The sequence below is a fragment of the Rhinolophus sinicus genome, linkage group LG07, assembly GCF_036562045.2.
Source record: "Rhinolophus sinicus isolate RSC01 linkage group LG07, ASM3656204v1, whole genome shotgun sequence".
Lineage (NCBI taxonomy): Eukaryota > Metazoa > Chordata > Mammalia > Chiroptera > Rhinolophidae > Rhinolophus > Rhinolophus sinicus.
Window position 1 is genome coordinate 71,285,978 of NC_133757.1, and position 26,413 is coordinate 71,312,390.

At 53.6% G+C, this 26,413-nt stretch overlaps 1 protein-coding gene across 14 annotated transcripts in view; it reads right to left on the reverse strand.

The window, feature by feature from the left end:
- Positions 1 to 25,870, reverse strand: part of PTPRS (protein tyrosine phosphatase receptor type S) — a 100,479-nt gene extending 74,609 nt beyond the window's left edge. For 8 of the 14 annotated variants that reach the window (XM_074337641.1, XM_074337638.1, XM_074337636.1 and 5 more), the window contains exon 1: positions 25,687 to 25,870. The gene's annotated coding sequence lies outside the window, so the exon portion shown is untranslated. The remainder of the gene's footprint in view (positions 1 to 25,686) is intronic. The other 6 variants (XM_074337650.1, XM_074337648.1, XM_074337649.1 and 3 more) reach the window with 2 other exon arrangements.
- Between the last annotated feature and the right edge of the window lie 543 nt (positions 25,871 to 26,413).

A 26,413-nucleotide genomic window follows, 5' to 3' on the forward strand; every position in this document is an offset into this window, starting at 1 on the left:
AGACTCAGGCTAGAACCTAGGGGCCAACCCTGATTCCTCTTCTTCTCTCACTTGTATATGCTGCTGGTCTGGACATACTCTCAAGTTTCCCTCTTAAGTTTCGTATGAATTTGTCCATCTTTCTCCATGTGCTCTTCTGACCCTGTCTGGCTCCCATTATTGCCTGCCTGGACCAGTACAGTCACCTCTGCCGTGGTTCCCCAGCATCTGCCTTCAACTCCCCACTGTCGGCCCTCCCTGCAGTAGCCAGAGGGCACCTGTGAGCAACTGTGAGTCAGGTCCCAAGTCCCGCCCCTCCTCTGCTCACAGCCCTCCAGGGCCCCCACTTCCCTGGGGACAAAAGCCCAAGTCCTCTCTGTAATCCACAAAGTCCTGCACAACCTGCCCCTCCCCTCCTGCCCTCACCTTCCCCTCTTTTCCCCTCACTCAGTCTGCTCCAGCCACACCAGCCCTCCTCACTGTTCCTCTAATGAACCAGGCATGGTCCTGCCTCAGGGCCTTTGCACATGCTGGCTCCCCCATGACGATTTCCTTCTCACCATTCAGGTTGCCCTCAAACATCACCTTCTCGTAGACACCCTGCCTGATCACTCCAGCTCAGCTAGCACCCACATCATCCTTTATCACATATCCCTCTTTTTGTTTTTTCATTTTCGTACTTTTTTCATCTGAAATTATCTATCTCTTTGTTTACTCTCTAGACAGGCACTGTTCAATAGGGAACCAATAGCCACGTATGACTACTTAAATAAAAGTAAATTCAAAATTCAGTTCTTCACCTTCAGTTCCTCAAAAGCATCCAAGGCTCACGCCCATTGGATTTGCACAGATATGTACAATCCTATCACCACAGAAAGTTCGGTGGATGGCTCTGCTGGCCAGAGGGTGGGGCTGAGTCGGCTTTTGTCACCGCTGGGTCCCAGGGTCTGGCGCATAATAGGTGCTCACTGAATGCTCTTTAAATGAATGAATAAACAAACAATGGCTAAGAACCTTTGCAAAGCCTGGAGGGGTTGAGTTGCACGACAGGACAGAAGCTGGCAGACACCATCTGCGGCCACAAAGCCACACAGCTGGGATTTGAACCTGGATCTACCTGACTTGCAACCCAGGTACTCTCTAATGGCTGCTGCTCCAGCCCCAAGGGCAGAAATTTATAAAAAGCTGCCCCAGCTACCGCCAGACTCCTTGTTGCAGCCCCCCCACACACACACTCACCTGCAGTAACCTGCTGACTCAGCCTAAAACAGGGGGTGGAAGGGCCAGTCCCCCGCCAGGTAGTCCTCTAGGTTGGGCCCCCACCACGCCTGCCACCATCTCCAACCTTGAGTCAGCTGTGGCCATGGCTCTGGCCACGTCCTCTCACCAAGATGCCTCTGGACTTGCCAGGTTCCCAGTGAGGGTGTGCATGATGCTGCCCAAAACCCCTCCTCGCCCCACTCACGACCATTGCCACATCCCAATTCCCTCATTACATCTTTCATTCAAGTGGCTCATGCCTTTCCCTTAAACGAATTTGCTTTAGAAACTAACTCGATAATGCACAGCTCTAACTGCAGAGCCTTGAAAGTCACCAGAAAAAAATGTTACAATGAAAATATGTACCAAGTTCTTCCATTTTCCCTGGATACTGTTGCTAAGGCAGCAGCCTGAATGAATTTGGTAAGAAAGAGATTGGCAGGTGTTGGTGTTAAAGATCACCCTACACCCGCCTGAGTCTCCTTGACCTGTTATGTACCAACGGAAAGGGGAGTCGTTGCTGGTCTGTGCAGCTCTCTGCTGCCGGACACCTCCTCTGCAAGTCACCCCAGAACAGCTCTTCCTGGGGGCAGGTCCCTCACTTTAGAAATCATGGCCCATGGGAAGCAAGAGGCCCAGGTTCTCTTCCCAGCTCTGTCCCCGGGGAGCTATGTGGCCCTGAGCAAATCATTGTCACTCTCTGGGCCTCAGTTTCCCCACCTGTACAGAGGATGACTGATTTTTTTGATGCCTGAGGCTGATGTTTGTATGTACAAGGCCTTTGAAAATCAGGGAAACAGGCACAGGCCAGTGAGGTCCCTGAGGCAGAGCTTGGCATAGCCTGACTGACCTTCCTGGCGAGGGTGGGACGCGGACTTGGTCACTGCTCAAACCTCAGCACTTCACCTGCACCAAGCGCTATCCTGAGTTCTGGGGACACAGCACGGAGCAAGACAGACAACCTCCCAGGGCTTCTCTTCTAGGAAGGGAGAGTGGCAGACGAAGGCAGCCATGCAAAAATGGGGATAAGGAGGGAGCGCTGGACAGAGGGCATAGCACGTGCAAAGGCCCTGAGACAGGAATGAACACACCAAGTCCTAGGGAAAGAGAGGGCTGGTGTAGCTGAGGTAGGATTACGAAGGGGGAGGGTGCTTTTGAGGAATCATATTTGAGGCATGAATAATCATCACACTCTTGTAACAATTCTCTTTTCACACCCTATCTGCATTTATAGAGCACCTACTGTATACCAGGCTCCAGGCTGAGCACCAGGAAAACAGGATGACCCAGGCAGCCCTAACCCAGTCTTAGGGAGTTCAGCGGTCTGTGGGGGAGGCAGACAGGGGCTCCATCACTTACAGATTAGCACTGTGATGGAGGACGCCTCTGGCACAGGAGTGGGACTGGCTTCCAGGAGGAGGTGATCGAAGATGTGAAGGAACAAGAAACACCAGGAGAACAGACCTAAGCGCTGGACAAAATGGAAGAGGTGGGAATAGGAACCTTGAGCCACGTCCCCCAGTCACATCCCACAGGTGAGAAGACTAGGAAGCTGGCTGCTGAGGGGGGTGCAGTGGTGGCAGGGCCAGAACTGCTGTGTGAGCTCAGGTGCGGACACAGCCTCTCTGGGCAGTTCCCCAAGCTCTCAAGTCCTGGGTGACTAGGGAGAAGATGGTATCTTTGGACAGAGGTTTGGATCTGGACCCAACCCCGTCTTGCCCAACACCTAAAAACGCTCATTAAATACTTAGTATGGTCAAAGTGCTCAGAACTGAGCCGGGCACACAGTAGGTGCTCAAGGAACACACTTGCTATGATTTCTGACTCTTCCTGAGGGCCAGGCATACATGAAGCAGCTCGTCGAATCCCGTCCAAGACTGGTATTATTCCCCCCTTTTCAGTTGGGGAAACTGAGACATAGAGGTTGGGCTCAAATTCTCACCACTGAGTGGCAGAGTGGGGACTTGAACCCAAGTTGGTTCTCAACTCTTCCCACAACTTATCCGGGCCTCAGTTTCCCCTTACCAGCCCTCTCTCTCTTGCCTCACCTGGTCATCACACAATCCCAGAATTCACGGCATCTTGAATCGAGCCCATTTGTGACTCAGCTGTCTACACATGGGCAGCAGCTGGCAGCTACTTGGAGGCAGAAGCATGGACCCCTGGCTCCAAAATGTATTTACTGTTATTATAATTATTACCAATTATTATTAGTAATTCCCTAGCGGCTGCCCCAGCATCAGGAGCCATAATGGAGAAGGCACAGGCACAAGCAAGGACAGTGGCTTGGGCTCAGCAATGGTTCCAGGAGGTCTCAGCACCAGGCCTTTGCACCCTCTGTCCCTCTGCCAGGACCACTCTCTCCCCACCCCACACCACCCACCTGGCTCCCTCCCTCACCATCTCTATTCAAATGTCACCTTTTCAATGAAGTCTTCCAGGACCCCCACCCCCCTGTTTAAAATTCTGCCTCCCACTCTGGCACTCCCCATTCCCCTACTCTGATTTTTTTCCCCTAGAGCAAAGTACCATCCTCTGACATTTGATGTGGTTTTTTTTCTGTTCTGTGTTTATTCTCCATCTCCCCAACTAAAGTACGAGCTGCAAGAGGCCAGGAAAATCTGTTCTTTTAAATTCCTTGTGCCTCCTGGTGCCAGGAACAGCGAGCAGCTGGCACACAGTAGACATGAACATTACAGAATGGGAGACTCCCTCTTTTCTGCCCCCAGAAGCAACCTCTGTGTTGCTTTGTGTCAATCTCTGCAGACCTTTCCCACAGTTACAGACCAAAGGTAACACTAGAACACAGAGTGAGTCTTTTAAGTGAACATTGTATCATCCTGTTTGTGTCATTTCCCAATTTGCATTTTTTCCACATGACACTGTATCTACTCAGGAAACATCCCCGGCCTCTTATCACCTGCCTTACAATCTTTCATTAAAAGGCTGAGCACGTTTATTACAATACCCTGTTGATCGACTCTTAGTTTGGCATCTTTTTTTCTCAGTCTCAGTCTCACCTAAGGCTATGGAGAATCTCTGCATCCACACCTCCCATGGGGAAGCATTTGTCTGTCTGTCTGTCTCTCTCTTTCTCTCAATGCTGAGAAGTGGAGGGATGTTTTCACATTCCCTTTGGGCCTGCTAACACCACCTCTGGGAATTTATCTGATAGAAACATTCCCCTGAAATGACACATATAGAAAGTCCTGACAGCAAAAGATCTGAAACAACCTAAGTGCCCATCAATAGGGGATCAGTTAAATATATAACAGTACAACGAATAAAATAACACCACAAAAGATTAGTATCTCTTAGTATTTTGAGATTAGTATCACAGCTGTGAAAAGGAATGGAGAAGCCAGATGTACAATTATGAAATTACTTTTAAGATACTATATTTTTAAGTGGGAAAAAAACACACCAAAGTACAAGACAGCATGTAAAAGATGCTACCATTTGGTTAAACAAAAGAGTATAAATCTGCCCACCTACTGAATGTTCACAGAAGAGATCTACATAACTGCAGTGTCCAAAACAGTAGCCATAAGCATGTAGCTGTTTACATTTAAATGAAATAAAATGGAATACAATTTAAAATTCAAGTCCTCAGTGCACGAGCCATATTTCAGCTGCTCCAGAGGGCATGCGGCCTGTGGCTACTTTATTTGAAAGCACAGGTAGAGAACATTTCTATCATCGCACAAAAGTTCAACTAGACAGCACTGATGCAGAACAGGGGCCCAGAAGCTACAACCCACGGGCCAATCCAGCCCGCTGACTGTGTGTATAAATAAAGTTTTATTGACACACAGTCACACCCATTTGTTCTCGTACTGTCTCTGGCTTCCTTCCTGCACAATGGCAGAGTTAAGTTGTAGGAACAGGACTGTTCAGCCTGCAAAGCTGAGAAGATTTACCATCTGGCCCTTTACAGAAAAAAATCTGACCCCTTCCTAGAAGGAGGCTGGTGGTTGTTTCTGGGGGAGGAGAAGGGAAGACCCTGAGGATCTGGGGGACAGCAGAGACCCTCCATTGTGCATTCTTCTGCACGTCCTCAACTATGTCCCATGTGTATGCATTATTTGGCCGAAAACATAAAAATGAAAGACGTTGCAAAGTGGCGATGCGTATTTATTCTCCCGTCAGTGGCAGCAGAAGGTTTGGACCCCTGACGTTGCCACTCTGGTTATTATCAAGCTCCAGACAATTTTACCAAGCGGATGGGCAAAAAATTGGTATCTCATTGTTTTAATCTGCATCTCCTGGGATTCAATCTTTAAATATGGATAAATGTCCATCCACTCATCCATCAACCCCCAGACTCTGAAACGGCAAAGGGCAGGGAGCCCATCCATCTCAATTGCTGCAATGTTGCCAGCGCCAGTGTGGGATCGTCAAGCAAACAGCTAGAGCTCAATAAATGTGTATTGACTACTCAACAAAGTACTAAGGGAGCTAGGCCTGGGCTGGGGCTGCACTATAAGGCCTGGGACCACTAGGCTGGTGGTGGGCATGAAATGCCAAACCAAGATTCTCTAAGGTGGTGTCACCAATGACATGGGGCCAGCCTGGCTCCTGAGCAGACCAGAAGTGGTGGCCCCTTGGGCAGGAATCTGTGGGGCCATGCTCAGCAGTGGGGGGAATGGGCAGGGTAGGTGGAGGTCCCATGGCCACAGGGGTGGGGGAAACCTTGAGCTCCATACCAGGAGGGAGATTATATATTCATCAGAATCTTAAACAAAAGCCCTGCAGCCGCCTGTCAGCCAGGCGCTAGCTTTTATGGTAATCGGCGATGAATTACCCACAATGCCTGGCCAAGCGCAAGTGGTTCTTGGCCCAGATCCTAAACTAATTTTTATATGTTCGTGTGTATATAATTTTGCTCACTCCCTCCTGTTCCTCTTCCATCATTACTGGGATCAGGGGAGGGGGGGTGAACAGGGGCAGAGAGAACCCTGGATGTAAGGCGGAGGGCGCTTACCAAGTCCCTCGAGCCCACGTGGCACCAGCCCCTAGGCCCAGAGTGTATGGAGGTTGGAGGTGAGTGCCAAGCTGGAGCCAAGGGGAGCCTGGAAACCACTAAGAACTGAAGCTGGCAGCCCTGGGGGTGGAAGACACACAGAAAAGAAGAAAAGAGTAGCAGGAGGGGAGGGAATGCAGGCCCACGACCCTGCCATGTGCTATGTGGCCTGAGGCAAGTGCCTTAACCTCTCTGGGCTTCAGCCTCCTGGTCTGCAAACAAGGACCCCTACACATCCCGAACCGGAGGCTTCCATGCATCTCTCAAATTCTGCCCCAAGGGCTCTACTGGAGCTTGGAGCTGGAGAAGCCCCAACCCCAGTCCCATCCAGCCCGAAAGGTACACTATTCTGAGGGTTCTGTACATAACGCTGAGAAAGAACGTGCCTTGGGGGCCGGCCTGGTGGCTCAGGAGGTTAGAGCTCCGTGCTCCTAACTCCGAAGGCTGCCAGTTCGAGTCCCACATGGGCCAGTGGGCTCTCAACCACAAGGTTGCCAGTTGAATTCCTCAAGTTGGTTGGAGTGCGTCCTCTCAACCACAAGGTTGCCAGTTCAATTCCTCGAGTCCTGCAAGACGGTGGGCAGCGCCCCCTGCAACTAAGATTGAACATGGCACCTTGAACTGAGCTGCCTCCCAGATGGCCCAGATGGCTCAGCTCAGTTGGTTGGAGCGCATCCTCTCAACCACAAGGTTGCCGGTTCGACTCCCGCAAGGGATGGTGGGCTGTGCCCCCTGCAACTAGCAATGGCAACTGGACCTGGAGTTGAGCTGTGCCCTCCACAACTAAGACTGAAAGGACAGCAACTTGACTTGGAAAAAAGTCCTGGAAGTACACACTGTTCCCCAATAAAGTCCTGTTCCCCTTCCCCAATAATTTTTTTTTTTTTTTAAAAAGAACGTGCCTTTCTCAGGGCCACTGGCTTGTTTGCAGCACGGGGACTGCAGCCCAGACCACACCCACAGGCTACCTGAGGAGCCACCACCTCCAGGAGACCCACGCCACGAGGAGCCCCTTTGACTTCCTGGAAATTTGGTGGCTGTCCTGTAACAGGGGTCACCAGGTCTGCCCCTCCTGTCCTTGAAGATGCTCAGGCCAGAGATCTAGGAGTCATCTTTAATGTTTTTCAATCCCACCCTCACCCAACAGCTTGGCCAATACCACTGGCTCTTGTGGAAAATCTCTCCAGAATCCACCCACTTTCCCGCCTCTTCTGCCTCCATCTGGCCCAGCCCCCATCATCTCCAACCTGGACTAGTGCAGTTACCCCTACCCTGGTCCCCCAGCTCCTGCCCTCACCCTCATGGTCCGTCCTCCCTGCAGTGACAAAAGGATACCTGTGAGCACCTAAGTCAAGACCTGTCCCTCCCTCCTCTGCCCACAGCCTCCAGGACTCCCACCTCACTCAGGCAAAAGCCCAAGTTCTCCCTGCCCTCACCTCCTCCCTCTCTCCCCCTCGTCACTGCTCCAGCCACACGGGCCTCCTCACTGTTCCTCCAATGACCCAGGCATGGTCCAGCCTCAGGGCCTTTGCATGGGCTGTTCTGGAGGAACAGCTTTCCTCCAGAACCCCACAGAGTTCATTCCCTTACCTCCTGCTGGACTTTACTGAAATGTCACCTCCTCAAGGAGGCCTGCCTTAATTCTGTAGCTAAAATAGCCCCTTTAATACCTACCCCTCTCCTGGCTTCATTTTTCTTAAAGGCATGGCATCTCCTAGGCCCTTAATAAATACTAAATCTATTCATTTGTATATTGTCCTTCTCCCAGCTACGCTCCATGAGGACCAGGCTTCTTCCTCCATCTTCTGCACCACTCTGTTCCCAGCACCCAGATCAGGGCCTGGCACACAGTAGGTGCTCAATAAATATCCACTGGTGAATCTCTGGACCCCAGCAGGGTCTCGGGCCCAGAAAAGACACTACGATTGTTTTCTCAACACTCGGAAGCTTTCTCAGGGTCTGAAAGAAAATTTTAGAGCTCAACGATCCCCTGGTGAGGGTCGGGGGCATGGGGGGAAGCACCGGCCCCCATAACTGGCTCAGTGGGAGCAGCCAAGAGCAGCCAGAGAAAGAAGGAAAACATGCCTGTACCACAAAGCTGTTACAGGGGAGGCCTGCACTGGCTCACTGGTGGCTGGAGTGGAGATCGCAGACACTTCGTTGGTGACCAGATGAGATCCAATGAATGCCAAAATGTGCGTGCCTTCCACAAAGAACCTCACGCTCGTGCTTGAAGCCTGTGTGTGACAAGCACTGTGGCTCTTGTCATGAGATGAACAGGCCCGTCCATCAGGAGGGGGCGAGGCATAGTACACAGCCCATAAAAAGGAGGCAATGGCTCTACATACACCCATTGTGTTAGAGTAGGAGCATGGCATGGAACAGTGGGCGTAGGACGTGTGGGAAAGGGGTGAGGAGAACAACACAACTACATTTGCTAGTGCTAAAATAATAATAGCAATAGTAACAATAATTGCTAATATTTTAGGACCATGTATTATATGCTAGGCACTGTTCAAAGTGCTTTACACATACTATCTCACCTAATTTGTTCAATTTTACAGACAAGGAAACTGAGTCTCAAAGAGGTCAGGATACTTGCTCAAGGTCACTTGGATGTGGCAGAGGGGAATGTGGTAACAAAGCCTGTCAGCAGCCAAACTCCATGCCTGGTACACAAAACGTGCCCAATGAATGCCATGGAGATGTCCAAGGACAGAGAGAGCTGAGGTGGGGCTGTGCCCCGGTGGAGACAGCAGGAGCTGTTGAGCAGGCGGGTGCTCGCTGGGGAGAAGGGGGGAGGGCTTGAGCAATCAATGCAAACTCGGAGAAAACTGAGCATTGGGGAGCGAGGCAGCTGGCTTGGAGGAGAACAATTGGCTGCCAGTGTCATTTCCTCCTGTGACAGAGATGGGCAGGCCTGGCCAGGGCCCATGGCTGGCGTGGAGCCAGGGTCAGCGGGGACCTCCCCACCTGTCACCCATGATGTGTTCATCAAGAGCAAAGGGAAAATCACAACCATCCATGGTGGGTGGTGTAAGGAGGCGCTTCTTGGGTGGGGAGGGCAGAGCCTGGTCCAAGGTCAATGTGGCCCCTGGCAAACCTGTTTACCTTCTCTGCCTCAGTTGGACCAACTCACCATTCAACCTGTGTGTACAGTGAACCATATGGTATGAGGTCCCAGACCATAGGTTTGATGTGAGTTCAGTTCCAGGCTTTGCTCCTTGCTTACTATGTAACCTTAAGCAAATAACTTATTGTCTATGAACCTCAGTTTCCCCATCTGTAAAATGGAGTTGTCACCCCCTAGCCTGGGACAACTTTCCCAAGCCACAAACTTCAGAGTCAGAGCAATCAAAGTCTGTATTTTGGCTTAACCTCCTCCTAGCTCTGTGGCCCCAGGCAAGTGGTTTAAGCAATCTGGGTCTGCTGTTCTTCATCTGCTAAACCCTTGTTTGAATCCCTAGATCAAGCCATGTCTGAAGCTGGTGTATTCTAACATCAGCCTTCTCAGTTACAAGAGCCAATCAATTCATCTACTTTTTTACTGGTTAGTTTGATTTGGGTGTCCCCACCTTTTAGGCTGCAGGCCCACTGTATGTCTGAGGCTGAATCCTCATTAGTAGCAAGCAGGGAGGGAGCTGAGAGTGTGAAACCTTGAAGGCTATCCCTGCTCAACAGCCAACTTGTTGAAGGATTTCAGACAGACCCAAATCTCTAGGTCTCAGGTCTTTCAAAATACAGTCACAGGAAGGCACATGGGTAATATCATCCAGTCTGGGACTGAGGGCAGCACCCATTTACATCTACTGTGTGCTGGCCCAGTGCAAGACTCAAGGTTAAACAATTACTTCACCTTGAAGGCTCACCTGTACGGGAAGTCTGCCAATGCTGTTCTTTCTGCCTGGAATACCCTTCCCTCCCCAATACCCAGTTAACTCCTATTCAACCGTCACATCTTAGATCAGCTGCCACCTCCTCCAGGAAGCCTTCCCTGACCTCCCCTCCCATCCTCTCTTCCCATCCCCCATCCCAGTTTCAGGTCTGGCAATTTCCATATTTCACTGAGTTTAAGATGCATTGGTGTTTTACATGTTAATAAGAGAGGGGGAATAAAATGCTGCCAATTAAACTGGATACGACTTCCTTATACAGAAAATGATCATTGCATAGCTGCTGATAGAGTTTATTTAACTCATTTGGACATAGATCTTGATCACATTTCTCTCCTGGACTTGGTACTACATAAATGGAAAATGTAAGTAAAACATAGAGTTCAGGTTTTCCTAAAATTCCTCTGTGTCCCGAGCCCAGCTCCTCTGAACTGCTTTTTGACCCAAACTTGCCAATTTGGGGTTTTGTTCACAGCACCAGTTTCTGCCAGTTCCCAGGAATGTCCAGGGTTGCCCTGGGATTTCCCTGAGCTGCCAACCTCACCTTGGAGGGATCCATAGAAGGTACCAACAATGGCTGGGGCTCCTGCCCACCCTCACGTGGCCTGAGCACTGTGCTTTGTCAATTGACACTTTGGAGGTTGCTGGGATCAAAGCAAGAAAAATCACTCTGTCTAAAACTGCCTGGTGCACAGAAGGCATTCAAAATATATTACTGGGATGAACAAACAAATGTCACAGGAAATGAGAACTCAGAGAGGCTGAGCAGTAGCCACAATGTCACACAGCTAAGCAAGAGGTAATGGCAGACCTTTAATTGAGGTCTAACAGAATCACCAGCTTTCCACTGGTCTATGTGGCTGGTAGCACTTACAATGTATTTTCCTAACACAGGACAGGGTAGAGACCCCGGCCAACATCTCAACTAAAGGACTCAAACACACAGCCTTTAAATGCACGTGGTTAACCTATAAATTAGGAAGCAGTGATGGCCATTAAGTGCTTGGGGAGCAAGCGGCACCCCGGCCAGATCCGGCAGTGGGTCATCCCGGCTGGCCACCCTGCCACCATGCAATATCTAGCTATGTGACTCTGGGCAGATGACTCGACCTCTCTGGGCCTCAGTGTTCTCATCAGTCAAATAGGTATGAGTCCCTCCCTCACAGAGCTACTATGAAGATTAAATCCGCAAAAAGTGCATGAAAACTCTGCCTTTAAACTCTATCCCAAATCTGCCCACTCCTCTGTCTCCACCTGGTCCAGTCCCATCATTGCTCACCTGGACCGGCGCAGTCCCTTCTGCCTTACCTAGTCCAAGGGCTCCTGTCCTCACCACCCCGTCTGTCCTCCCTGCAGCAGCCACCAGAGGGCGCCTGGAGAACCTGAGTTAGGTCCCATCCCTCCTTTGCCCACAGCCCTCCAGGGCTCCTCGTCCCTCGTCCCTCGGGGTAAAAGCCCAAGTCCTCCCTGTGGCCCACAAGGCCCTGCACGACCTGCCCCATCCCCTCCCTGCCCTCACCTCCCCCTCACTCACTGCTCCAGCCACATGGGCCTTCTCACTGATCCCCCAACACGCCGGGCACGGTCATGCCCCAGGACCTTTGCATGGGCTGTACCCTCTGCCCAGAACATTCTTCCCCTACTTGGTTTCCCTCTCCACCTCTATCAGGGCTTTGCTCAAACTGTCACCTCCTCAGTGAAGCCATCCCTACCACCCCATTTAAAATGACAACCCTCATCCCTCCACTCCCAAATCCCTTTTTCTCCTTCGTTTTCTCTTACCACTGTCTAACATGACACGGATTTTATTTTGCTTCTTGTCTCTCCATGATTGGAACATGCGCCCCACAAAGGCATGCACTTCCTCCCCAGCCGGGTCCCAGCAGGGAGCCCAGCACACAGTAGGTATTCCAGAAACTCCCCAGATGAGGAAAGGCACAGACGTGGGGGAGGCGGGAGGTGGTGGCTGCAGCTGGGCTTGCTGCGGCGGAAGCCTCCACGCCTCCTCCAGCAGGGCCCTTCCTGTCCCCATTTCTGAGCCACCCCTGGACTCTGCCCCCCTGCCCCCTTTCCTGAGCCTCCAGCACCAGTCTGAGCCATCAGGCGGCCTAACACCTGCTGAGTAAACACAGGAAGCGGGGGCCACCTGCACAGAGCCTGTGGCCAGGGCCAGCAGGTTCCTCTGGGCAGTTTAATCCCTGCCCTGGTGGGAGGGAGAACCCTGAGGTTGAGTCAGGACCTCGAAGCCAAACAAACAGAGACTGGAGAGGTGTCCATCTCCCTGATCCTGCTCCCAGGAAGTGCCGGCCCTCAGAACGCACCTGATAAATATTTAGCGAATACGACCAACATCTCACTCCCATGCTGAGCCCAGCACTGGTCTAAGGGGTTCACCCTTAGTAACTCATCTGAGCCTCCCACGGACTCTGGCAGGGTGGGGTCATCATTATCCCCATTTTACAGATGGGGACACTGAAGCCAGAAGAGGTGAAATCACAGCAAATAAGGAACAGAGCTGGGATGTGAACCCAGGCCATCTGGCCCTCGAGTCCGGTTCTTAACCATGAATCTACATGGTCTCAATAAACGACAAGAATAAAACGACAGGAAAACATCTATTCTTGTAACTTCTATAGATCTTTAGCTGTGTATGTAGGCTCAGAGCACTTCGGCCATTTGCCTAAGACGTGAGATGTTCCCATTTCACAGACAGGTAAACTGAGACTCAGAGAAGTTCTAACACTTGCCCAAGGTCACACAGTCAGCAACAGGCAGCACTGGGACTCAAACCCAGGACTTCCCGACCAGACTTGGGACTATGGGCCACACGGTCCCACCTGAGCTGGCATGAGCCTACAGCAGAAGCTCTCGGCTCTGCAAACCAGACACCCCTCAGCATCTGTGCCTCGATGGAGTGTCCACAGGGACACACTGAGCCAAAACCTAAATGACAAGTATCAGGGATGGGAAAGCAGCCCTGTGTGTGGCTGGGCTTCTTCAGGCAAAAAGGGGGTGGGGGAGGAGACCACCTAACACCAACTATATTTTTTAAAATCCCACAGCAATAAGAGGACTGGCCCGTCAGCACAGCGTCACATCCGTGGGCAGGCAGAGGCCCCTGAACACTGGCTGACAGGGACGTGGCTATTTTAAAGGGGCTATTTCTGGAGGCTGAGGTGAGAACACGGGGGCGAGAGAAAGATCAGGAGCAGCCGCTGGGCGGGCTCTTCCCGCCTGAACTGGCCAACTGGGTAGGGGGTGGGGTGAAAAGGGAGAATTTGGGAGCCACCTGCTTGGTGCAAGTACAGGCGCTGCCACCAGCCAGCTGGAAGACTTCAGGTGTCTGGGAGCCTCATTTCTTACCCTGTGAAGGGAGCTGTTTGTGCTAAACATTTGCATTGAGCCCCTACTGTGCGCAAGCGCTGCTGAGGACACAGCAGAGAAGACAGGCAAAAAAACACGCCTCGCCTCCCCGGGGGAGTCCCAGCCTGAGCAGGAGGAGGCTGCATACCACATGGAGATGGTGACAAGTGCTTCGAGTAAAAGCAGAGCAGGAAAGGGGGAAATGGGGAGCTGGGTAGAGAGAAGAGTTTTGCAAATAATAATCCTGCAAATCTTAACAGGGACGTCAATGGAAGCCTCACTTAAAAATGAACAGAGATGAGGAGACAAGAAAAGCATTGTGTTCTAAGGCTCACGTACTGCCCCTGTTAGCTCAAGTTGGGCTGCGGGTGCCAAAAATCTCACAAGAGGCATAATCTCTCTCTTCACATCAAGGAAGCTCCCAGGTTGGCCTTTCAGGGTTATTGTGCCCACCCCACAATCATGGAGGCCCACACTCTTCCATCTCTTTGATTCTCCCGCTCTTACCCATGATACCTGTCTCATGTTCCAAAATGGCTGCCTGAGTGCCTACCATCACCTCCATATTCCAGCTGGGAGGGTAGAAGGGAGCATGCACCACCTCCCCTTGAAAACATTTCCAGGAAATCCTGCTCATTTATCCCACTGGTCAAAATTCAATCATATAGCACAGACAGCTGGCAAAATACACTGAAAAACGTTTTCTTTCATCAGATGGTCATGTGCCCAAATAAGTCATAGGACTCAACCACTATGAAGGGAACTGACATTGGGAGACCCTCCCACAAACATATGGTCCATGGGGTCAGGTGTTAGGTTCCAAACCAGTGCATCTGAGATATTTTGGCCTGGAAAGTGAAGATGGAAGTCACTGGGGCCAGCCCCCTGCCGCCATACCAAGATGGTTTTCACTCTTCCTGGGCTCTGCCTCCCCAAAGACTCCAAGGTCAGACGTGGGCCCCAGCCCAAGTTCAGGCTCTGCGTTTTCGGCCCCCCTGCCCCACCGAAGGCAGGACCCCACCCATAGTCAGCACTCCCCAAGCGCCAGCGCCCAAGGTACCAGGCATCCCCCACCCTCCCTCCTGCCTGCCTGCCTGGTGAGGACGCCTGACCAATTCATCTCCTTCTCCTCAGTAAACAACTGTCAGGGAAAATAAATAGTTTTTAATAGGCTCATTAATTGAATTCAGGGAGAAATAACCTTCTCCCCAGGCTGTTGAGAAGCAATACTCAGATGCAAATAAGAAAGTCCAGTCGGACGGTGAGAGGGGACGCAGACACCAAGGCGGGGAGACCCCCAAACAGTTCTAGCCGCATTCGGTAACAACCACTCAACCAGCAAGGGGGCCAGTCCTGCCCTCAGTGTTTCCCAGCCTTCTGAAGGTTGGAAGTCTCCAGTGGGCGCTAATGCGGCTTTAATGCCTCAGCAGCCCTTGGCCTCTGCTCTAAGCCCGCAGTAGCAGCCAAATGACTGAATGTCTTTTTTCCTTCTGCTCCCGTCACATTTACTTTTAAGGTCCTGCCTACTTCTATGTCAAGGACATACCAGGTTCCCATTCACGAGAGTAAGACAAAGTTTTTTCTTTTAAGTTTTAAAAGAGAATGGGCTTCCAGGGAACTATCCAGTCACTAGGAGGACCAGGCAGCCAGGGCAAAAGGCACACATCATAGTGAGCGACTGAAATGTGGGTGGTGACGGGCAGAGCACTGGACAGGGAGTCTAGAGGCCTCAGTGCAGCCTGCAAGGTGACCTCAGCAGAGACCCAGGTGGTCAGAACTGACCCCCATAATCACCAAGGTCTCTGGCCACACTACTATGATTCAGTTTCCCCCAGTCACTGTGGCTCAGGTGGTCCCAGGGCAGGCCTGCTGCCAGCCTCAGCCTGGCCTGTGGTTTTTGTCTGACCAGGGCTCTTGGCTCTGCAGCAGGAGGCTCCAGGCATGACTCCACATCCTTGAGGGAAGGCAGATTTGGGCCCAACCACTCCCCATTACCCCCAAACCCTGTCCCCCAAAACCCTGTACACAGGTCCCGATTTGCTCCCAGAAAGCAGGAAGCATCACATTGTACTATATGATGTTTATGCCAGCACTTTCCAGGCACACTCGGTATGGATCCTTCCAACTGCCCAACAGAAAGTCTCACACCCATTTTACTGACTGAGAAGACTGAGGCCCGGCAGGTAGGTCCACTGGCCCAGGGTCACACTGCCCATGAGGCCAAGCCAAGACTCGAACGTGAGTTCTTCAAATGTTAAATGCAATCCCCAAAAGATATCCTGGCCTATTCCTGGGGGCCTCCTTAGAGACTTCTCTAGCCATCTGGCTGGACACACAGGCTATCAAATGAACATTAGGTATAGCTGAGTCTTAAAATGACCTGGCCTGGCTACTATGAACCTTTTGGAGTCCCTGGATCCTTTGGGCTTCTCCAGGACACAGGAAATCTCATGGGCTGTTTTGGGATTCCCTGACACCCATCCTCAAAACCCCTGCCTCTCAACAGCCACACAGCACTGCTTCTGTACCAGATATTTGAGACATGCAGAGGCTCAGAGAGGGCGAGTAGGCAAAGTCACACAGCACCTCCACTCGGGACCAGGTTTCCTAACCTCCTGCCCAGAGCAGTGTGAGCTGAGCAGGGGTGTTTGAACTGCTGAGGCAGGGCTTTCCTGGCCATGAGCTGCCTACCTGGGACAATTAGTGTGGGATGGTGGTGACTACAGAATGAGCGATAGGTAGAGAGGCAGGGAGAAAGGGTAAGACGGCCAGAGGGCAGTTTGGGTGTGCCACCCCGAGGAACAAAGCAACTTCCCTCAAGTCACACAACTTGTGAGATGCAAAAACATATCTGGAACCCAGTGCTGACCAACACCCCTCCCCTCCCCTCAATCTCTTGCTATGGCTCCATAATTGCTACATAATTGCGGGACACAGTACAAATGAAACCCTGTGCAAAAATTATTAAGGATTTTAAGAAAATACCAGGGCATTAAACCAAGCGCAGACCCTTCTGAACCTCCACTAGCACAGGTGACACCTCTGTTCACCTGGGGCTGGGGGGCAGAGAGCCCTGACAAAAGACTCCAGTCATTCCAGTTTCTCGTCCCAACTCTGTGCCTCAGTTTCCCTATCTGCAAGATGGGGAGGGAACAGTTCCTACTTCTCAGAATTGTTCTAAGGATGAAAAGTGAAAATGTGAACAAAGCTGGAGCCCAGGGCCAGGTATGTGGCATGGGCTCCATGACAGAGGGACTCAATGCCTGCTAGGGTGAGCTCCCCTGTTGCAGTTGTTGGACAATTACAGATTTGGGGCTCCATCCTTGTTCCTCCCAGTTGTTGTGAAGACGGGGGGCAGAGGACACAGTGCACGCTGGGCACCCTGCACCACATCGACATGACACCATTTAATCCCCAGCGATGCAGCAGGCAAGCTTCATCCCCATTTCATGGATGAGAAAACTGAGGCTTGATGGGGAGAGAATAATGGGTTGCCTCACACAGCCAGGGAAAAACCCATGTAAGGATTCAAAATTAGAGTGCTCAAGCCTCCAAGAGACCTTCCCCAGTGGGGACAAAGTCCAGGCTCCCAGGTCCAGGTGCGAAGAAAGGGGGTAAAAAACAAACTTGGACAAGGCAGTCCCTCCACGTCCCAGATCCAGCACCATCGCTGGAAACCCTAGCCATTCCCACTTTCTAGAATCCACAAGTCAAGGGCAATTACCCGCTTCTGATAATCAATTGGGCAGTGGGGCCAGGAGAAGTGTACAGCGGGAACCATTGGTAATCTCAGCGTTCAAGTGCAGCAGGACGCTGCGGAGCGCCAGTGGTGGGCGTCCGCCGACAAGCCAATAGCCTGATTTCTCTCCGTGCCTCGGGTCCTGAGCAGGAATCAGCGTCTCCCCTTCCGCACTGCTGACACTGGGGCCGACTGTTTTCTGTAGGGGGCCATCCTGGGCACTGTAGGGTGTTCAGCAGCATCACTGGCCCCCACCCACTCAATGCCAGGGACACCCCCAGTTGTGACACCCACATATGTCTTCAGACTTTGCCATGTGTCCCCCAGGGAGCAAAATCGCCCCAAGTTGCAAACCACTGCAATAAACTCTACAAGTGACACTGGTGACCCCCAAGCCCCAGCCTCGAGAGCAAATAGGTATGTTCTGGAAAAGACGAGAGCACAAGGACCGGGTCCTGCAGCCAGAAGATAATTCACAGCCCTACCCCGCGGGACTAGCCGGCTTCCTTCTGCACAGCATTTAATTTAAGTCAAGTTTATCATTATGACCAATATTAATATAATCAGAGCCAACGTTTATCGAGCGCGGACGTTGGGCCAGGCCCTGTTCTCGGCAACACTCCCCCGCCCCCCACCATGCGTTTATGCACGAGTGCCTCATCAAGGTGGCCTCCAATCTTCAACCCATTTTATAGCCCAGGAAACTGAAGCTTGGTGATGATGACAAGTGAGGTGGTTCGAGGTCACACAAGCGGCATATGGAGGTGTTTCAAGAAAAGATCCAAGGATGTAAAATAGGGCAATTTCTCACAAAATCTAGCTTTCTGGTTTTTCCTGGCAGTTCTGGCTGTGGAGCCATTCGGGGCTGCCCAGGAGGTTGGGGAGCCCACCCAGCCCACGCCACCCATGGGCTTTACCTGCCTGGCCCTAATGGGTACTTGTGTTTGAGAATGATGTTCCTGCCACGGCTTCCTGCTTCGGTTTCCCCCTCCAGACTGGTGTGAGGGGACCCAGCCCACCTTCTAGTTCGAGGCCTGGCCGAGTAGGCAGGCAGGCATGGCTGTGTGGCCTTGGGCAAGTTTCTCTCCTTCTCTGGGCCTTGGCCTGGCAAGAGGTGTTCCCTGAGCTCCCAGGTGTCCGTTGGCAATATTTGCTCCCCGGACCTGGGGAGCTTTCAGCAAACTGGCCCCATGTGTTTAAAATGCAATTTGAACTCCTCCTGCCTCTCGCTTTTGCTTTGTTCACCTCCAGCCAAGGGTGCCCCCCTCCTGGCTTTACACTTGCTGTCCCCAACACCTGTTCATCTGTCTCTCTTCAGGGCTCAGCTCAAAGGTCATCTCAGAAGGCCTTCCTTGTCCCCCCACCCCCAGACTAAATAATGGCCAGGTGACGTACTGGGTGACACCTGTTCATCTGTCGCATTTTCAGTCTCAGCAGAACCCTGTTTTAAGAAACATTTTTTTTTGCTTATTTATGTACTCACAGTCTTCCCCCAGTACACTGCAGGGTCCAAGGGATCCAGCTTGCCTTGTTCACTACTGTATCCCAAGAATTTAATTTTTATTTGCAATTTTTAAAAAGAAAGAAAAAGAACTTACTAGCGGTTTCTGTCTGCCAGGCATATATTTGTTCATATGCCCCTCACTATACCCCTACCATGAGTGAAGCAAGGCCAAAGTACCCATTTTACAGGTAAGGAAACTGAGGCACAGGGCAACTAGGTAACTAGCCTGAGGCCCCACAGCCAGTGAGCAGCAGAGCTGGAATTTGAACCCAGAGTCTGGCTCTCAAGTTCTCTAGCAGCTGGTATTCAACAAATACTGACGGACTGAATTAATGAGTTGGCAAGTGAATGAATGGATGCTTGCACTTCAAGCTTGTAAACTGACCCTCTTCTGAGCGCCCCATGGTAGGGTCACAGTCTAAGCTGAGACCTCCACCTGGGCACTCACTCGGAGCCACCAGGGACCCTGGCAATCAGGGGCCATCTCCTGGGGTCCCAGGAGTGCTCAGGGCCTCCCGAGGCAGCCACCTGCCCTCCCCACCAGGCTCGCCTGGCCTCCCGTGGCTCAGATCATGCCAGGCGCCTGGCCTGGTCCTGCCGCAGAAGTGGGGCGGCCTTGATTAGGCAGCCAGTGACGGGGAACGCCCCAGTTTGCAGTGGCTGAGTCATCCTGACATCTCTCCCATGTTGGACCCCATGGAGGGGCAGGGTGGCTGCTGCCCCCTGCCTCCCTCCCCTGCAAACCAGGCAGGTCCCGCTAAGTAACAAAGCATCTCTTTATGTGTATTAACTCATTTAATCCTCACAACAACCCTGCGAGGTGGATACTGTTACTCTCCATTCTACAGATGTGAAAATGGAAGCACAGAGAAGTTGAGCAACTTGCCTCAGGTCACACAGCCAATGAGTGGCCAAGCCAGGATTTGAACCTGGGCAGCCTCAGTCCAGCACCCACCATCCAGCATTCATGCTCTTCTCTTACCCTCTGAGGAAGGCAGCTGGGAGCCCCAGTCTCAATAGTGATTCTCAGGTGCCCCCAGCAGGTGAAATGTCATCAAAACGACTTCTTTGACAATTGGGCAAGAGCCCCCGGACTGCAGAAGGTAAGATTTAAGGTTCTGGCATCTGTTGGCCCTGGGTAAGATTCCTCACTTCATCACTTAAGGGCTGTGGGACCCCAGGCCAGTGAAGACCCCACTCTGTGCCTCAGTTTCCTTCTCTTAGAAATGGGGCTCCGATCTCGGCAACTGTGCTCACAGGGAGTGTGAAGGTTAAAGGCAATAAGGACGTGCCTGGTACGCTTCCTCAGCACAGAGCCTGGCACGGGGCACCAACTGCAAATAAGTTGGAGCAGCGATTATTATGCCGCCGACATCCCCTCATTTGCTGATCATGGGGCTAATTATAAGCGGCGTTGAATTACACACACACAGACGCAGCGACCTTGCCTCCCCAGAACCCCTGAATTTCCACCAACACTCAATTACCCGCATGACAACGAGATAATAGAACATCTTCCCAGCCCCTCGCCCCCCAGCCCGCCTCCATCCAGGGGTCCCAGGCCGCCAGGGCTGCCCTATGCCTTGCGGGGACCAGACGTCAGACACAAAGCATCTCATGACCTGGATGCCCAAGAAACTGTGTGATTGCCGTGATCTTAGAGATGAAGCAACACAGAAAGGTCAACTAACCAGCCCAGGGTGCACAGCTCAAGCTGGGTGGGTGGTGGAAGTCAAGGCTCTGACACCCAAGCCAGAGACATAACCTCATTTTGCAAGTGAGAAGGCTCTGGCGTGCGGAGGGGAAGAGGCAAGGCCACACAGAGGGAGAGAGGAAGTAGAGAACCAAGAGAAAAACTGGTCTCTTCAGTTACCTCAGGCAGAAGACAGAATACCACTGGCCTTCCTAGAAGGGGCTAACAGCAAAGATTTTTAAAAACAAACAAACAACTCAAAAGCCACAGGGGCAATCCAGGGAGTTCTGAACCAAATCTACCCCTTCAAAAGGAAAAAAACGACATTTGCGATTCAGGCCCAGTTCAGGCATTTTCAGGGAGGGGTCACTGCAACCCAAAAACCAAGCTCCAAGCACCTGACCAAGGTGGAATCCACCAGAATGAGAAGGAAACCAACGGGGATGCTGGATGCTAGACAAAAACGGTGGCTTTTCAGGTCTGGGATCCCTCTGGCCTCAGCAGAACTCGGGAGGTGCCTCGATTCCAGGGAACCAAAGGCAGGGTTCTACAGCCAGGCAGGAATAGCACCGACCCCCAGATCTGACCCCCAGGTCTATCCTGGCTGAGCCAGGGGGGAAGCATAGGGATTGGCAGCTCCAACAGGAGGGGGAAAAACAGACGGGAAAAAAAAAAGGCAAGGAAAGTCGACGCTCTGTCCGTGAGTCACTCCCACCCGCTCGTTAATTTTCGCCTTTGCAGAAGTGTAAGCCAATTGATTTTTTCATATTCCCCACGCACCCTCCCCCCACCCCAACGCTTCTGAAATATCAGGCAGAGACAAGATAGAAATGGTACATTGGGTTTTTTTCGTTTCTTTTTTCTTTTTGAGTGTCTTTTCTTTCCTTCAAGAAAAAACGAAAGAATAGGGGAAAAAACCCACATATTACACTCAATACCCTTGAGCTTCTAGAAGGCAGAAAGGGTGACTGGACTATAAGACTAGGAGACTCAGGTGTCACCACTCCCTGTGCATCTCAGAGCTAAGATCTGCCTGTCTCTGGGCTGTCCGTCCTCCTCACGACAGGGCAGCATGCACTTGAACCTCAACTCCTATCTGGCACCCCCTCTGCCCCACCTTCACCACCCTGCAAGCCAGCAACTTTCTGATTCCAAACCAAGGTAAGGTGGGAAAAGACAAAATTTAAAAACCATTTGAAAAGCCCTCGAACCCTCATTCTCCTCAATACAGGCAGTGATGTGACCTTGTCCACACTCCCATGGTGGGCTTTTGTTGACGTGACCCGTGGCTCCTGCACAGGCACAGCGGTCACAGCGGTTACGCCTTCATCTTGTCTTCCGGTCCCCACTGGAGGCTGAGCTGCCCTGCCTAGCAGACAGCTGAGGGTCTCTCCAAATACCCCACCCCGGGCATCTTTTGTTGAGGGGAAGGACAGAGCAAGGGCACTCTGCACCAGCTTTGTGGGAGAGGGGCACCCTCTTCCTTGCAAATTTTGGAAAACTGGGCTGCCCACCCCTGGAGGGTATGCCGGGGGCTGCCCTGGACATGGAGGAAAGCCGGGGACTCTGTGTCTCCTGGCCCCTGCCTACGCCCACTGCCTCCCTCCAGAAACACAAGACCTTCCGCAGAAAGAGCCTCGGCCCGCAAGGCGCCCGCCAAGCCCACCACACTTTTTAAGAACCTTCAGCTGGCTCCGAGTAACTCCACAAATGGAGCCTAATGCAGTCAGGGGAAATCACTCGCAACTGAAAACATTAAGCTTCGTCAATTATTCCCCAAACCTGCCGGGTTTATAAATATCCATCTTTATTTTTAGGGTTTTCCTCCCCACCGCGAACTCTCTCCACGCCCCTCCCACTTACCCCACGCACGGCTGTAGGCACTAAAGTCACGGTTAACAGGTGAACACTGGGACGCAGGGAGTTGGGTGGAAAGGCGACGCTGCGCCTCAGTGTCACACGTTCCCTGCCTGTCCCTCCCTGGCCACCTTGCTCGCTCACCATCGTTCAGGCCATGCAGCAGTTGGAATAATCAGCGAAGAAGCTACAAGTCTACCGTCGCGGAGATGCTGGAAGCGGCGGTTGGAGGTGTGTGCTGCACTCCAACACCTGTAAAATGCTGTTCAGTGCTGACCCACAAGGCAGGACGGGAAAGAGTCACCCCGAAAAGCCATTTGCCCATCGGAGGTGGCTCTGTTTCCTTGACTGGCCCTAGCTCCAGAAAATGCCAGGCAGAGCGCCACACTCTGTGTGACCCAATGAGGAAGAAAACGGGTGGACAGTGAACACTCCAGAATTGTCCACCCAGATGCCACCACTAAATCCCTGACTTCAAGGGAGCTTTACCCCTTCCACCTGTTCCTGACATGGCAGCCCAGAGCTGGGAGTCCCAGTGTTGGGTGAAAATGCCTCCTGTCTCCTCCAAGTGGGGTCCATGGATATGAGAAACTATCCGGAATTCCTTTGGAAGCAGGGAAAAAAGAAGGGCTAGGAGGGAGAAAGACCAGCACATAGTCAACAGGCGATGATTTCTGTGCGGTGAGGCACCCGGCTTTCAGTGCCTCTCGCTGAGCTCACCACATGCCCAGCTCAGGGGCCTGCAAGGGACCCTGGGGGAGGAGGGTTCCCCCAGAGAGCCCAGCCACCGCAGCGACCTCCAACGCCACACCCTGGAGCCACACCACAATGACCCATCCCCCGTCTCCCACAGGGAGTGGGGAGTGGGCCAGGCTACCTATCACCTCCCCTCACCTCTCCTCTCAGGGATGGCCACTGACATGACAGCTCCAGCTTGACACCCCTTGGGGGGCCAATGTCAGTGGCTGAGGTGGCAAGAATAGAAAAGCGCATGAGCTCACCAGGCAAGCCAGGTCTCCCTCGATGTTTTGTTTGCCTGAGCCCAATTATACCAACTCTCAGGGCAACCGAGTGTGGTAGATGGCAGCCCCCAGGGGGCTGGGGAGGCTGGGCCCCGCGAAGAAGTGCACTGTCATGGTGAAGATGCCCCCCAGGCCTGGGGGACAGGGCAAGATGAAGATTTCTGGAAAGGAAGAATGGAGACCCAGACAGCAGGCAGCGCAGGCAACAAGAGATGCCCAAGGGAGGGCATCGTGGGGGGGGGGGGCAGGGGTGTCCAGCCAGACTCAGGCCCAACTTGGTGGGCTCCGGAATTTGGGGGTGGAAAGCAGCCGCCCCCAGCCCCAGCTGCCTGCCTTCTGCAGCCAAAGTATCAGCTGGCAGAGGAAGAAGAGAGCTGAGGGACAGAAGGCAGGCGAGATTGGCAGGGGGAGGGGGGCACAAAGGAAAGGGACCCTGGGAGGGGGAGGGGAGCTATGCAAATGGAGGAATCGACCGGGTTCCTCAGCCATTAATAAAAGCTTCAGCAGCAGCAGCTGGTATCATAGGAGTAGCAGTGCAGGCTGGCTCCCTGTCCTCGCACGCGACAGACGGTTCCGAGGGGAAAGCAGGGTGCCCCAAACAAAGAGGGGCCCTCGCCCTCTGCACCCCAGGGACAACAGCAATGAGGGACATCAAGAGAAAGCCAGAACCCCAGCAACCAGTCTGGGTGGTAGCCGCTGGGGGCCCAGAGTGGGCGGGTCCCTATCCTGGGGCCCCTCCGAACCCCCCAGCTTTGTCCTGGCTTCTTAGAGTACCAATGCCCAGACTGGATACCTCAGACACCCTCCTTCAACAGCCGTGTCGCCCAGCCTGATTTTTCAGGGGTTTGGTCAGGGGCAGAAGGGCCCCATGTTCGGAGTGGGGACTCCCCAGATTGAGATGGGGGACAGGGGAATCCCAGCTGAGCCCAGGAGAGAGAGGGGAAGCGCCCCCCAGATGGAGGCACTGAGGAGGTTTGTTAATTTAGGCTGTGAGGTCTTTAGGCTACATTTAAGGAAAGATTACAAAGAAAGGGGCACTCTCAAAAGCTGCATATTTACGGGGCTACTAGAGGAGTGGAAATCAGGAAAGGGTCACTTAAGAGTGGATTCCAAATTTGGGGGGGTGTGGCTGAAAAAAATTCCAGTTTGGGGGGCGCCCTGATTTGAGAATTTTGGATAGAAAGCGGCTGAAAGGGAGTTCCCAGATTTATGGGGGTTTATGGGGTAAGTGTCCTGGATTTGTGCGGGGAGGTGCTAAGGGGGGGTCCTAAATTTGAAAGATTTCCATAAGGAGCAGTAAACTTGGCCGCAGCCAAAAACCCTTGCGTCCAGGGCACGGGCACTCTAACTTGCGGGGCTCCCCTCAGGGCAATCCCCCAATCCCGCATGCCCCCTTCAACCTGGTTCCGACGGCTCCGCCCCAGGATGACGTCACCGTCCCTCCCCCCAAGCCCCCCGAGGGGGCTCCCGGGGTGTGCAGAACCCGCGGGGCTGGTGGCTCAAGGGGCGGCTTCCCCTCTCCGGGGATCCCCATGGGGGCCCCAGCGCAGCATCCAAGGAAGGTCCGGTGCCGGGCTCGTGCTCGTCCGACCGCGAGTCCCTGGGGCTGGGGGCTGAGCCTCGCCCCGCTTGGAGGGCTGGTAGGGGTCGCCCGGCCGCAGAAGGGTGGGGCAAAGCCAGAGTACAGGAGGAGCGACCCCCTTTCAAGGGAGAGACGAGGCCGGGAGGGCGCTGGACGGAGCCGATATTCAGTTGGGGGTCTCCAGGGAAGGGGGATTGGAGAGCAAAGGTGGTGGGCACAGCAGCCGCCTTGGGCGCACCTGCGGGTCCTCCCTCGTTCCCACCTGGGGCCACCCGTCCCGGGCTGGTCTCTACTCCAGGGTACCTGAGCGCCCCCCACCCCAGCACAGAGACCCCTGCCTCCAGGACCCGCCTGGGGTCCCTGGCCCGCGCCAGCACTCTCCGCACACACGCGCGTCCCCACTGCGCGCCTTCGCCCCGCCCGCAGCCCGGGGTGGTGCAGCCGGCGGCGCTGGGCAGCTTCCAACGCCGCGCTCCGGGCGAGTCCAGCCCAGCCCCCTCCCCCGCCGCGGCGAAGCCCCCCACCCCGCCAGCTCAGCCTTCCAGTCGCCCCCGCCCGGTCCAGCCCTCCTGGGCATTGTTCGGACGCAGCTGGCCGGGCGCAGCGACTGGGCGTGCAGCCGGCTGCAGCGGAGCGTCCTCCGAGCACAATGGCCGTGCAGGACAGGCTTCCCCGGCACAAAGCCGGCGCGCTGCCCACTCCGTAGCCTCCGAGACCCCACTGGAGTGCCTGCAATTTGGGGGTAATTCAGGATATTTGTTCCCCCCTTACCTGGAGGCTGGCTGGGCTGGGCTTCCCCGGCTCTGCCCCGCTTCACATCCTGGCTGTTGCATGGGATCCAAGCGGAGCCCGAGCGCCAGCGCCTCGCGGCGTGCGCGCGCCGGCCGGGCTGCCGGGCGGGCGGCGCGAGGACACTCACTGCGGCTCGCTCTCCCTTCTCGCCCGCTCGCGTGCCCCCCCAGCCGGTGACGTCATCCCTTCCGCCAGCGCCGCCGCCACCAGTCGGGGGGCGGGGCCAGACCGCGCGCGTCACTACGCAGCCGCGCGGCTGCCACGCCCTCCGGCCAATGAGGCGACGCGGCGCGGTCACGTGGCACGCGGGCTTTTAAATGGCCGAGGGAGCACGTGGGGCGCCCGGCACCCGGCTTCGGGGGACACGTGAGCGGAGGCGTCAACACGAGGGACCCCTGCGGCTACGGTTCCCCACGAGAGCCCTAGGGTGCTTAGTACAAAGGCCGTGGTGCTTGCCATGCCCAGCTCTGAACTCTGCCGTGGCTCCCCACTGCCCTTCGAATAAAATCCAACCTCCCCTCCGCATTCGTACCCACCACTCTGTCCCCGGATCTCTATGCTCCAGACAAACCGGCTCCTTACAGTTCCAACAAACTGCGCACTCCCGACCCAGGGCCCTTGCACCTGCTGATCCTTCTCCTGGAAGTCTTAACCAATATCATCCAGTTTGTGCTCAAACGACAACTCCTTGGAGAAACCGTCCTTG